The 11,934-nt window shown below is 39.3% G+C and overlaps 1 protein-coding gene across 8 annotated transcripts in view; it reads right to left on the bottom strand.

The window, feature by feature from the left end:
- MEIS2 (Meis homeobox 2) overlaps positions 1–11,934 on the bottom strand; it is a 209,310-nt gene that overhangs the window by 5,672 nt on the left and 191,704 nt on the right. The window lies entirely within an intron of this gene.

Below are 11,934 nucleotides of genomic sequence, written 5' to 3'. Positions count from 1 at the left end.
GAAATAGAACAGAGAAGTCCAATCATCCAATGCAGTTTCTGCGCCCTATGAGCACTTTGGCACAAACGCTGCGGAGGATACGACGTGGTCAAACAACTACCGAGAATTATCTTTCTGATCCAAAGGCAGTTTTCCCTTTGCAGTGTTCAGAAACAGTTGACTGGATCATCTCCATCATCTGATAACCAAGTCGGGGTTGACTTTCGGACAAAGGCTCAGCGAGGGAATCAAGTTTTCCCTGAGAAAACATCTATTAATTTGCAGTGGTGCTTCTGCTTCTTGAACAAGTTGGAATCTGGTTAAAGTTCACGGGCTGGAAGATTTTTCTCCTTTCCCTAAACTCCCCGTCATAGGGAGACCTAGCTTCCCCTTGCAGCTGGTCATAAATGGAGACCAGGCTCTGGCACTCTGCTTTCACAAGGTATTGTTAGGTCAGCAAAGCCATCAATTAGGCTGTCTGAAGTTTTATCACCAACACAGCAGTAATAAGTGCTGGCCAGAAAGACTTCTGCTCTTTGGCAACTCCTGCAGTTTAAGCCTGTAAAGTTAGGGGTCATGTAGAGGTCAGTGCCAGCTGGGGGCGGCCTTTCCAGTCTAAGCTGGGACACCCAGGGCAGGGATAAGGTAACTGCCAACCATAAACCCAGCCACCTTTCAACCCACTAGAAAGACCCAGCCTCAGGTACACATGGTTGATATTAGGGCCCAAGAAACGTTTTCAAATCAGGTGGTGGCTGAATCACAGGAATGTAAAGGAGAAGCAGTTATTTCGTCTAGAAGCCTGGATCTAATTTTGTTGGAAATCCAAAAATAAGTGCCTACTTCATGTTACTTTAATGTTTAATAATGCCCATCAAATATTCATGTACAAACAGAGTAAGATGATAAGAAATCTCCTTTATTTCTCCAAATTTAATAAAAACAAAACAATTTTCTACCATTTGCGAGTTACCCTTGTCCCTGTGCATTTTTAATGCTGTGCACTGCCCACACATTTGAAGTGATGCACGGGACTCACTGGCCGTGCATCTGGTGGGGGGCATGGAGGGAGGGCATGCCGCCTATAACATCGCTAGCACCTCCTTAAAAATATACCCACTTAGAACATTTCCCAGTATTTCCAGTTTGAAATCTTAAGTGCAAGGGACTTCGTGATTAATGAGTCTGCATGGGGCCACAGGCAGGAACGGAAAACCCCTTCTTTGAAATTAGCCAGAAAACTTCTAGTGTGTGTTGGCAGCTCTGTGTTTCTAAGGAGTTGAAGTCCCTTCCTAGGAGGACAGCAGCCCGCACTTGTTCAGCCTCCCGTGAGCATTCTAGAGGGAATACAATTAGGCTGAAGAATAACAGCTGCAAGAAAACCAAAGGAGTCTTTTGCATATGGTGTTTGTTTGCAAAACAATGAACTTCTTTATTACTTAAGGAAGTACAGCTCAGTTGTCAAAAATGTTACACCCTCTCAAGGTTTGGGGAAACAAGTGACAGGACTCGGGGAGGTGGAAACAAAAGGAGAGTTGAAACTGCACATGTATTCCCACCTGGAACGTAAGTGCTACCGATGAATATCGGACCAGATCACAAAGCATTCCAGAAGCATCCCTTAGATCAGAAAAGGAACTTAATGATCTACTCTTTCCCCACTGTCTTTATGGGGACCAAGGAGGACTAACCTGCAATTCTCACCCTTTATCTTTGCAGCTTAAGACCAACTGAGATGCTCAGGCGAGCCTGGAGAAACCTTTTCTTTCCTCCTTGAAGTTTCTAATGGAGGACACACATGGCAGAGGCTTCACCTCTTTTTATGTGCTACTGATCCTGGTTTTGTTTCTTCCTACAGGCCAACTCTTTAGGTAAAATGAATTGCAATTTTTTCCCTTTTTCATTTTACCCTTTTACTCTTTTATTATTTACATCTGGAGGTTGTTCCCTTATTTATTATGTCTTTCTCCCCAGTTCCCCCAAACACTCCCTTCCTCACAGAGCTGCAAGGCATCATGGTTCTTAGTTCTCAGCAGGAGAACTCCACACTGTCTTCAAACAAATAATTACGGGGAAGGTTAGAGGTTCACTCAAAGGTCATTTCTTTGGATACTCGTCAGAATGTTTACATTAGTAAAAACGGGGTCCGCTCAAAAGGGTGTTCAATGGGGGACACACAACAATGCGGAACATTAAAAAAGCATTCTGTGTGCTAGCAGGTCTTTATAGAAGCGCTGAACTTGGAGATGCCACTCCGGTATTACATTTTCAACTAGTTACCATGGCATGGACTGGATGTTCACTAGCAGTTCTGGCGATGGCCTTTCTTTGCCCGGTTCTGCTAAACAAATATGCATAGAAGCCTCTGAAGGTTTTCAACTAGATCCTATTTTACAAAGGGTCATAGAGATTCTGCTTTTTTTTTTTTTTTTTTCACTTGGGTTCCATTTAGCTTCTCTGAATTTTTGTTCTCAAACAATGTTTTTGATCCATAGTGTTCTATCTTGCCAGGATCATAATTCTACCACATTCTTTCAAATCACACAGAATTTTAAAAACATATGGGCCCCAATTTTTCAGAAATCTCTTAACTTACAACTCCTGCCAATTGTCAACTCCCCTGATCTTGGGATATCTTACAAACACCATAGATGTTATCAAAATTACCAATGAATGAGTTGACTTTAAGAACAATTTAACACGAGAAAAATGCAATTACCCCACTGTACTGATGATCTGCAGGCCACTCTTAGAAAACACATCAATGTACATACAATGGAGACATTTAACTACAGATTTTAAAAATTCAGACTAGGAGTACTTTTTATTTCTTTCGTATTACTAAGATAAAATTTCCAAATGCAACCTTTCCCTAAATTACATGACAAGAAATTTTTTCCACTTCCTCTGATCTATATTTTAAAATGACCTTATTCAATGCTCAAGTAGTAAACAGAATATCAAGTTTTGATTCTACTTAAAATGTGAAGACTCTAAAATTGAAAATACACTGATCTTCAATCTTTTAAGGTCCAAGCTCCATTCAGATGGAAAAACGCAACTCACTGGTTCAAAGACAAAAGACTTGTCTTAAAAAGGCTCAAAAGGTTTTTTTGGATATTAAATGGGTCTTACAAAATAACATTTTGATGAGTTAAGTGTAAATGAATCAGACACATATGGATTAAGTTATCCTTGAATTTCACACGGGTTTAAAAAATAAGGGGAAAAGAGGGTCTTGGCAAAAACATTTTGGACTTTGCCAAACCCAAAACATTTGAAAAATTGCTGAAGACATCCAACTAACCAAAATGCAGCAAGCTGCACCCAACTTTAATGAAAACCCCCACAAGTTATTTCCAATTCAAAGCCTGTTAAGTTTCTCATCTGTATCTGATATTAAAAATTTTTCTAAAGTTTTAATGTCATCCCAGAATGATTCTGAAGTTAAGGACATGTAACACACTTCTTTATTGGTATAAACAATTTAACCTGAAATTACAAAGTCTTCTAGAAATTAAATAGCTCTTAAAAACATTCTGAGATTTGTAAAACTTGTGTGCAAAATGTGCCATATATGATAAATGCCATAAATAAAATGTGCCAGGGAGCCTAGTGCCTTATCCAGATTTCACTTAGAAAAAATTTTCATTAGCCTCATTGTGACTTTTTTTAAGGGCTACAGATAATTCCATTAGTGACTCCCATAGGGAATGAGTGCCCTAAAGTGCACTAGTTCCATTGATTTGTATTGAACACAAAGTTAGTACCCAGGCTCACACAAAGACTCGGGAGAGTATCTACTAAGACTATCTACTTTCTCGCTAAATTTTACAAAAATAGAAAATGCATTAGTATGTGCGATTCTTAAAAATTATACACTGACTGTTAGCTTAAAAATAACTCAATTATAGAAATAAATTGAATGACTTTCCGAGAATCATGAGGCCCTTTTGAGTCAACTCAGAGATGAGAAAAGAACATATTAAAAAGAGAAAACGCAAGAGAGCAAAATATCACTGAAATCTCCTCTTGCCGTCTTACTGGAGGAGAGAGCTCCTGGAGACCTCCCCGCCTCCAATCCCCACCTCGGTCCCCACAGAAGAGCCAAACTTTTCAACTTTGCATATTTTTCTGCAACTGAAATTTGACCATCGTGGTTTTCCTTTGAAAGCTTTTTCACTCCAAAGCATATTTCAGATTGATAGAAGTAGGCTTAGGTGTCATTCCTGCTTGTTGGTTGATTTCTCTCCTTTTCTTTCTCCCCCTCCCTCCCCTTCTTTTTAAATGACTGATAAATCCCTTCTTTCTGGTTCACTAACTTCATGCCACACCTGGTAACCAACTTCTTTAGGCAGCATTCCTTTTATTAGAAAATGTAGGCCTCTGTGGAGTCACCTGGAAAGCCGCCAGCCCTGAAGGCTCTGAGGAGGAACCAAGGATCCCTGCGCTGAAGCTTTTCCATGGATTGGTCTGGTCAAGGAAGGGGGCTGAACTGTACAAGAGGGATCAGATTATCTTGGAAGAGGTGTTATAAGCAGCTTGGTGACTGGAGACCTGGTGAAAAAGGAAGAAGTTCTGCTTCTCCACTTTACCCAGCCACGGGACTCATCAGTAAGGGTGCTTATTCACAAAGCTTGCTACTGCTTGGTGTCTGATACAATGAAGCCTCAACCTTGACAAATCAGTTATCAAGTTTCTTCACTTTTTTTCTTCACACACACAAAAAGCAAGTTTTGTTTTTTTTTTTTTTTCTGTGCTCTGGTCATGGCTAAGAGTGGGGTTTTCTCAGTAAGATACACTGAAATGGTTACATTGGTGAATTAAGCAGGCTTAATGTCTTTGAATATGTACTCGGGCACATGAATGATTGAGTCATGGTGTAGCCATGAGTTTTTCACTGATGGCCACACAATGGATCTTTTCTCACGAACAACTGTGAGCAAAGTAAGGTAAATGAATGAAATTCATGGGCCACTCAGAAACACATTCACAGTTCATAATTTCCTCAAGCTACAGATTAATTTAGAATTTGATAGATACTAGACTTGTCTACAACTCTGAAAATGCATGAACTAATTACTCATACATTTATAACATGAACACATGATGCTAATCCGGAATCACAAACATTTTGCAGCTTTAGCAATATGCCTTGAGTAGTAGAACATTCAAGTTGAACACAAAAGGCTCTGGACAAAATTATAAGTAGCTAATACTTATTTTTAATGACCTTCTAATGTGTTCTTTCAATATTCTTTTACCTAATTCTTCCCTGAAGTTACAGGGCTTACATAGGTTCTTTACTAAAATACCCTACTTTGGGCAAACCCTTTTCAATTATTGTTCCATATTCCAGACTTCTCCATAGAACAAAGTGATGGAGAGGGTAGGCTCATATTCTCTGCCCTTTACTTGCTGTGTGACCTTGGGCAAGTATATGTAAATTTCCAGGCCTCTGTTTGTTTCCTGTCTATAACAGGGCACTGGTTGAGACCAGATTGTTTTGAGGATTAAGGAAGATATTGTATGTAAAATCCTTGGCACAGTGCCTGACACATAGTAAGAGCTCATTAAATGTTAGCTTACACTCAAAATGCACCTACCCAATGTCCCCTCCTAAAGAGCTCTGTCCTCTCATAGGAAATAATTAAGACTTGGTGGGTGACTATTAAGCAAATCCATGCTGAGCTGAAGAGAGGTAATCATGTGTTCTACTCTTACAAGTATCATGTGTCCATGTGCTAGTTCTTTCCCAAGGTCACAGCTAATTTAAATGTATAATGCCCTGGGGGGATTTTAGACACTGTAGTGGGCAACTGCTGGGGGGCTGGGTAGTGGGGCAAGTTATTTTGGAATCACACTCTCTAAAATGGCTCTCCACACCTGCAGGTCTAAGTGTGTTCCATGGACCAGTCACATCAACATCACAATGAGTCTGTTAGAACTGTAGAAACAGAGTAGTCCTCACCCTGGCACTAATGAATACTGAATTAGTATTTGAAAAGAGGTCCAGGTGATCTATACACATTTAAGTTTTAGAGGTCCTGCTGGAGATCACATAGCAAATAGATGATTGGGCCTTCTGCCTAAGAACAGAAATTTACAAAGATCAAGTTTTAAGCACGAAACTTAGCTATGAAAATGCATGTATTACTCTCTTAAATTATCTCAGACCTAAATAGTCTTTTAATCCCTTGCCTTGGGCAAACAAAAATTTATAATAATTTTAATTCACTTTATTCCATGCATACTTCCTAAAAGAAAAGTTTGGCCAATAAAATGCTTTTTGTGGAAACTGTTACCTTTCAGTCTCTCCGGGATGGGCAGAAGGAAGATGGCAGAATTTTCTTTCTTTTCTTTTTTTACATGTATTTCTGTAGTGTTTGAGTTTTAATAAGAAGTATAATTATTTTTATAATTAAATTTCAAAGGTGACCTGGATAATTTGGCATCTTATCTGATTAAGGTTTATATGGCCAATAGTGGAAACTTTTCAATAAAAGTATTTGGGAAATTTTCTCTACGATAGGGAATTATCTTTTATTTCCCTTATAATATGGAGCAACAATAAACACTATTCCATAAGTATAATCAGACTTGAGGGCATGTAACAAAACATCCCAGCAGGTTATGATTTTGAAGTAATGTTATTCTTACAGAATGCCATCAGATTATTCATATGTGGCTATTTATCATTGACTATACAAGTGATCCTTCAAAGCCACTTGAAAGCAAGGGAGGAGAAAACACGCACACTTCCTTAGCTATTCATATCAAGGATCTATCCTCTTAAAGATAAAATACTAAGTCAATAGATATAAGTTGTAATATATTACCTCATCCTGTACATGATTAATGGCAGATGGAAATCAACTAGAAACTGAATTACTTTGGAAGTTTTACTACTGACATTAAAATTCCAGATCTGTATGGCGACACACCTTATGGGGCTTCTGAAAACAACTCTTTTGCAGACACAGAACGTCTATAACTTTGCTCAAACTCCATCAGCATAGAAAGCAGAAGTCATCATTTTCAAATTACCAATTACCCAGTACCTGTTCATCTACCTAAACACTACAGCCCGACTGAGCTTTGAAAAGTCAACCAGTCGCTTGATATCAGTTACACACATTTAAGCCAATTCTCATTATGTTCCTAGCCATTTACTAATTCACTCTAAGAGGAGAAGATCCCAACAAATCTAGTATCTTTTTAGCTTTCATGATCACCTTTGATTGAAGTATTAATTCTTTATCCTACTTCTCAGTGGAAACTACCTAAGCATTAACTTGCCAAAAATGCACCAAGCTGTTTAGCAATTATGTATTAGGTATGTTTGAGGAGATCAAGGTGCACTCACATGCCCTCTGCTATGGATATCTCTCTGATTAGCTTGTCATCTGCTCAGAAGAAGATGTAGGCTGATTCTCCCATACAGTCTAGCAGGCCAGCTGTTAGCTGCCTGTCAAGCCCTCAAGTGGACAAGTAGTCCAGGAGCAAAAATGTCACTCCTTTGATCTGGCAAGGAGCAGCTGCTGATTTATAGAGTAGGACTTTGTTCTTCCGTTCTATTTTACTTTCTTTCCTAAGGCAGAACCACAAAATCCAGGAGAAAAAAAAAAGTGCCGTTCCCAGCAACATCAACAAGCTCTGACAACTGCAACAGGGTTTTTCTTGGCCCTAACAAAGCTCTCAGGCATCTCCTTTGACGCTCACCTTCCCCCCCCTCCCGCCACACTCCCCCCCCCCACCGCCATTTTGTGCAATGCGGTAGTTATTGTTTAATTCAGCTTCTGTAAATGGAATGGACTGTGGCCAGCAAGCCTGGGGCATAAACACACCTGTATGAAAGAAGCCTTATTGTAGCAACCATCTACAAGCAAGCTCACATGAACCACACGTTCCTGAGTTCAGAAAGAATGCTCCATTTTTTCCTGACAGCAAATTTTACCCTAAGTGAATTTCTATTTTTGGTGCCACCAACCTGTGATGACCACATTTGAACTGTTTCCTCTCCAATAGCACTGCACTCTTTAAATCAAAGAGAAAAAAGGATTAGATGTTTTTTAAATCTGTGAGCAAACATATCCATCAAAAATGTTTATCCGCTGTCAATAGTATCAATCATTAAGAGCTGAATTGAACATCCAGAAAGGCTTTAGCAAATGTAATATCAAAGATTCCATAAGTTGATTTCATTACCCCTGATTTATACTGACATGGGCTTTCTGAGTAACATATAAGGAAGAAAATCAACAAAATCTACATAAGCCATACGCATTGTCTTGCTAAGAATTCTGCATACACTGAATCCTATTCTCAACGGATAAATCTGTCAGGTCAGAGATGTCCTATCACATGAGTGGAACATGAAACAACATGGCCTTGAGATAAACTGTGAGAAGTCATCAGCCATATGGATGCATGTACATGTATGTGTGTGTGCATATGCGTATATGGATATGTACATGTACGTGCACACACCTACATATGGCAATAAACTTTGCCAGAGACTAATACCTGGCTAGGTTTTCTGTGCTAGTGCTGAAGAAAGAAAGATACACACACACACACACACATTGATATCTGTGTATATATATGTATATATCTGTATATCATATATCTGTATATATATGTATATATCTGTTTCATATATACATATATATATATATGAAAGAGTTATCGACTCTAGGATATTTAACCACATAGGTCACATAGGTCAAAGACAGGAATTTTGTGGGTGGTGGAAATGCTGACAACAAAGGAGAAAAAAACAGTTGGTAAAACTCCTTGTGTCTACTTGGGTCATGCCTGCTATGTTCTAGTGTTTGCTCTCTTCTCTACCTTTTTCACTTTCCAGGGAATAGAGATTTTTGTCAGCCTCATTTCTTGCTTTATGCTATGTTGCCCTTTGGTGAGTCTAAAGTTACTAAGCACCCACCTCCTCAATGTTCAGGGAATTGTACTAGTAGGATGCTTTCTCCGGGAGTGTGTGTGTATCCCAGTGAGAGACTGGGTTCTGGAGAGTGGACAATAGTGGGTAGGAAGGGAAAGCAAGGTGTAGGGGAGCAGGGATTACGTAAGGCCTATTTTCATCCTTTTTCCATCCTAAAAAAATTGGAATGAATAATTTTTAAGGTCCATAGTAATCTGTACACGTGCCATGTAAAAATCTTCCTCATTCTATACTTAACAAAACACAAGTTTAATGACACAATACAAGGTCATACATAAATATATAATTATGCGACTCTCTATTTAAAATTTTCAAAAGGCAGTACATGCCTTTAAAGAGTTTTACTCTTCACACCCACAGAAACCAACGGAAAATCACAATTTGATAATACCTAATAATTGCAAATCACAAATTTACCACACTCAGTAAATAGGTGTGAATAGGGTAGGGCCATTTGAAAAGTCATTTGAATTTGTGGAGGAAGAAAGTTGAATCAGATTAAAAGAGCATAGAATACTGGAGAGGCAGGAAATAAGGAAATGGCATGCTTACAAAGACACTAAGGCAGACTAGGCCCCATTTTGCGCAAGGGAATTGAATTCAGACTGGCTCCTGGTTTTAGAAAAGCTGACTAGAGTTAACAAACTGGTGGAAGTTCTCTGTCCCACCTCCCCCAATTTTATTGAGGTACAATTGACATATAACATTGTGTACATTTAAGATATAATGTGTTGGTTCGATAACCATATATATTGCAAAATGATAGGCACCATTAGCATTAGCTAACACCTCTGTCATGTCCTGCAGTTTCCATTTCTTTTTTGTGATGGAGAACACTTAAGATCTACTCTTCTAGCAACATTCAAGTACATTCTATAGTATGGCTAACTATAGTCACCATGCTGTTCAGTAGGTCCCCAGAACTTCCAACTGGAAGTCCGTACCCTTTGACCAACACCTCCCCATTTCTCCCCTCTAGTGAAAGTTCTTTTATTTTTTTTTAAATTTTTTTAATGTTTATTTATTTCTGAGACAGAGACAGAGCATGAGTGGGGGAGGGGCAGAGAGAGAGGGAGACACAGAATCCAAAGCAGGCTCCAGGCTCTGAGCTGTCAGCACAGAGCCCGATGCGGGGCTCAAACTCACAAACTGTGAGATCAGGACCTGAGCTGAAGTCAGTCACTCAACTGACTGAGCCACCCAGGTGCCCCTCTAGTGAAAGTTCTTGAGTGATAAATCGAATCCCTGAAGTTCGTGAGTAGTGGGATAACAACAAAAATATGGTGCCTGAGAAGCCATGCTGATGGACAAGGTAGAGGCTGAGAAGGTAGAAAGGTCTGATCCAAGCAGAGAGGGAGATAAAGTGAGCACAGATGAAGGTGATAGAAATGAAAAGCATGAAAAAAAAAAAAAAAAAAAAGAAATGAAAAGCACAAGGGACAGTTGGCTTGGCAAACTGGTGAATTCTGCTTAGATGGTGAAGCAGAAATACAAGTATGGAAGATGTTAAGAGCATAAACCTGAGAATCTGTCTTTAGCCTGTTACGGTATACTGTGGATGAAAACTGGAAATGTAGAAGAAATTCCTACTTGTGGTGGTGAGGAGAGGCAAGCTCAATTTTCCAAATGTTACCTTTGAGTGGATAGTGGGACTTTGAGGCTGAGGGGCTAGGCAGGCCACTCAAGGCAAAGGACAAAAGAAGAGTAAAAGTTTAGAAAGAAATGACTCTATTCCAGAACCTTCTAATCTCTTCAAAACTCCAAAACTATATGAATACCCCAGAGCTGTGCAAACAAATGTAATAAATTGCCCGGCTGCCTCTAAAAATTCCTTCCTTCTCCTGTATCCTCTGATTTTACAAAGTCCAGTCTAGAAATGGCTGGCTAAGTCAACTGTCAGTAAAAAACTCTGTGGCCTGTGGCCATGGCCTTCTTTCTATTAGGCCTACTTTGCTTTTTCTTTTAATGCTGAGATAATCTGTGTGACTAGATGTAGATGGCAGTGGTGATAACAGGCCGGTCACTCTGTGTGCGCAAGCTGTATTCCATTCCATCCTTAACAAGGGTAAGTTTAGTGACAGAATTTACGAGAGTTTTAAAAATTGGATAGAGGAGAATACATACAGGAGACCATGTGTGTTTAAGCAACAGCATAAGACAATCAAGGGTAGGTTTTCTCTAGGTAGTGACAACTAATTTAGAAGAGAATTGATAGGACAAAGTGTTACATTTAAAAGGGACTCCATTAAGTGTGATGGCTTCCAAATTGTGTCCTCCTCTCAAACCATATTTTTCTTTTTAAATGGCCTTTTAAGGTGAAAAATACAGCACTTCACCCAAAATGGTGTGGAAACAAATGGTTCTCAAGGCTCTATTCTTCATCTCGGGCCAAACCACCCCAACACCAGCAATCTAAAGCCACTTGGCATTTTGGAGGGAAGGTGCTATGCATGTGAATGTCCCCGTGGCTCTTTCATTTGTCTGTGGGGCTCCTTTTTCTAAAGCAGCAGGGGAAACTTCAGAAGGCCAGCTTGGCATGCCAGAAGTGTTTGGATGGGCCAGGCCCTTATCCTTCTTTCAATTCTCCTGCTGGTTTAAAAGAAAGGATGTGGCAGAAGGCACATGCAGAAGGTGGCAACATTCTTAGGGCCCTTTATCAATACCACTGCTTTCTTTAAATTGTAGCTTGGTCTCTTGTTTCAGAGGCTGAGATTTTAGCACTTTTAAAGGGAACCAAAAGTGAGAAATCTCCTAGGTGTTAAGCTTTGGAGTGGCTTCAACCCAAAATATGATAAAATGAGATTAAAACACAGAAAGTCAAGTAATATTAAGAAAGATCCAACAAACAAAAATATCATAAATAGGCAGATATGTTTCAGTCTTTCTGTTTAAACCAAATGCTAGTTAACCAGTTCATATTGGCGTCCGGTACAGGTGCCAAAGGAATAAAAAAAAAAAAATCAAAGATCTAAAATATGTTTAAGTCATTTAAA

Source organism: Panthera onca, chromosome B3, assembly GCF_046562875.1.
Source record: "Panthera onca isolate mPanOnc1 chromosome B3, mPanOnc1 haplotype 2, whole genome shotgun sequence".
Classification (NCBI taxonomy): domain Eukaryota; kingdom Metazoa; phylum Chordata; class Mammalia; order Carnivora; family Felidae; genus Panthera; species Panthera onca.
This window is presented reverse-complemented; position numbering and strand designations above follow the sequence as displayed.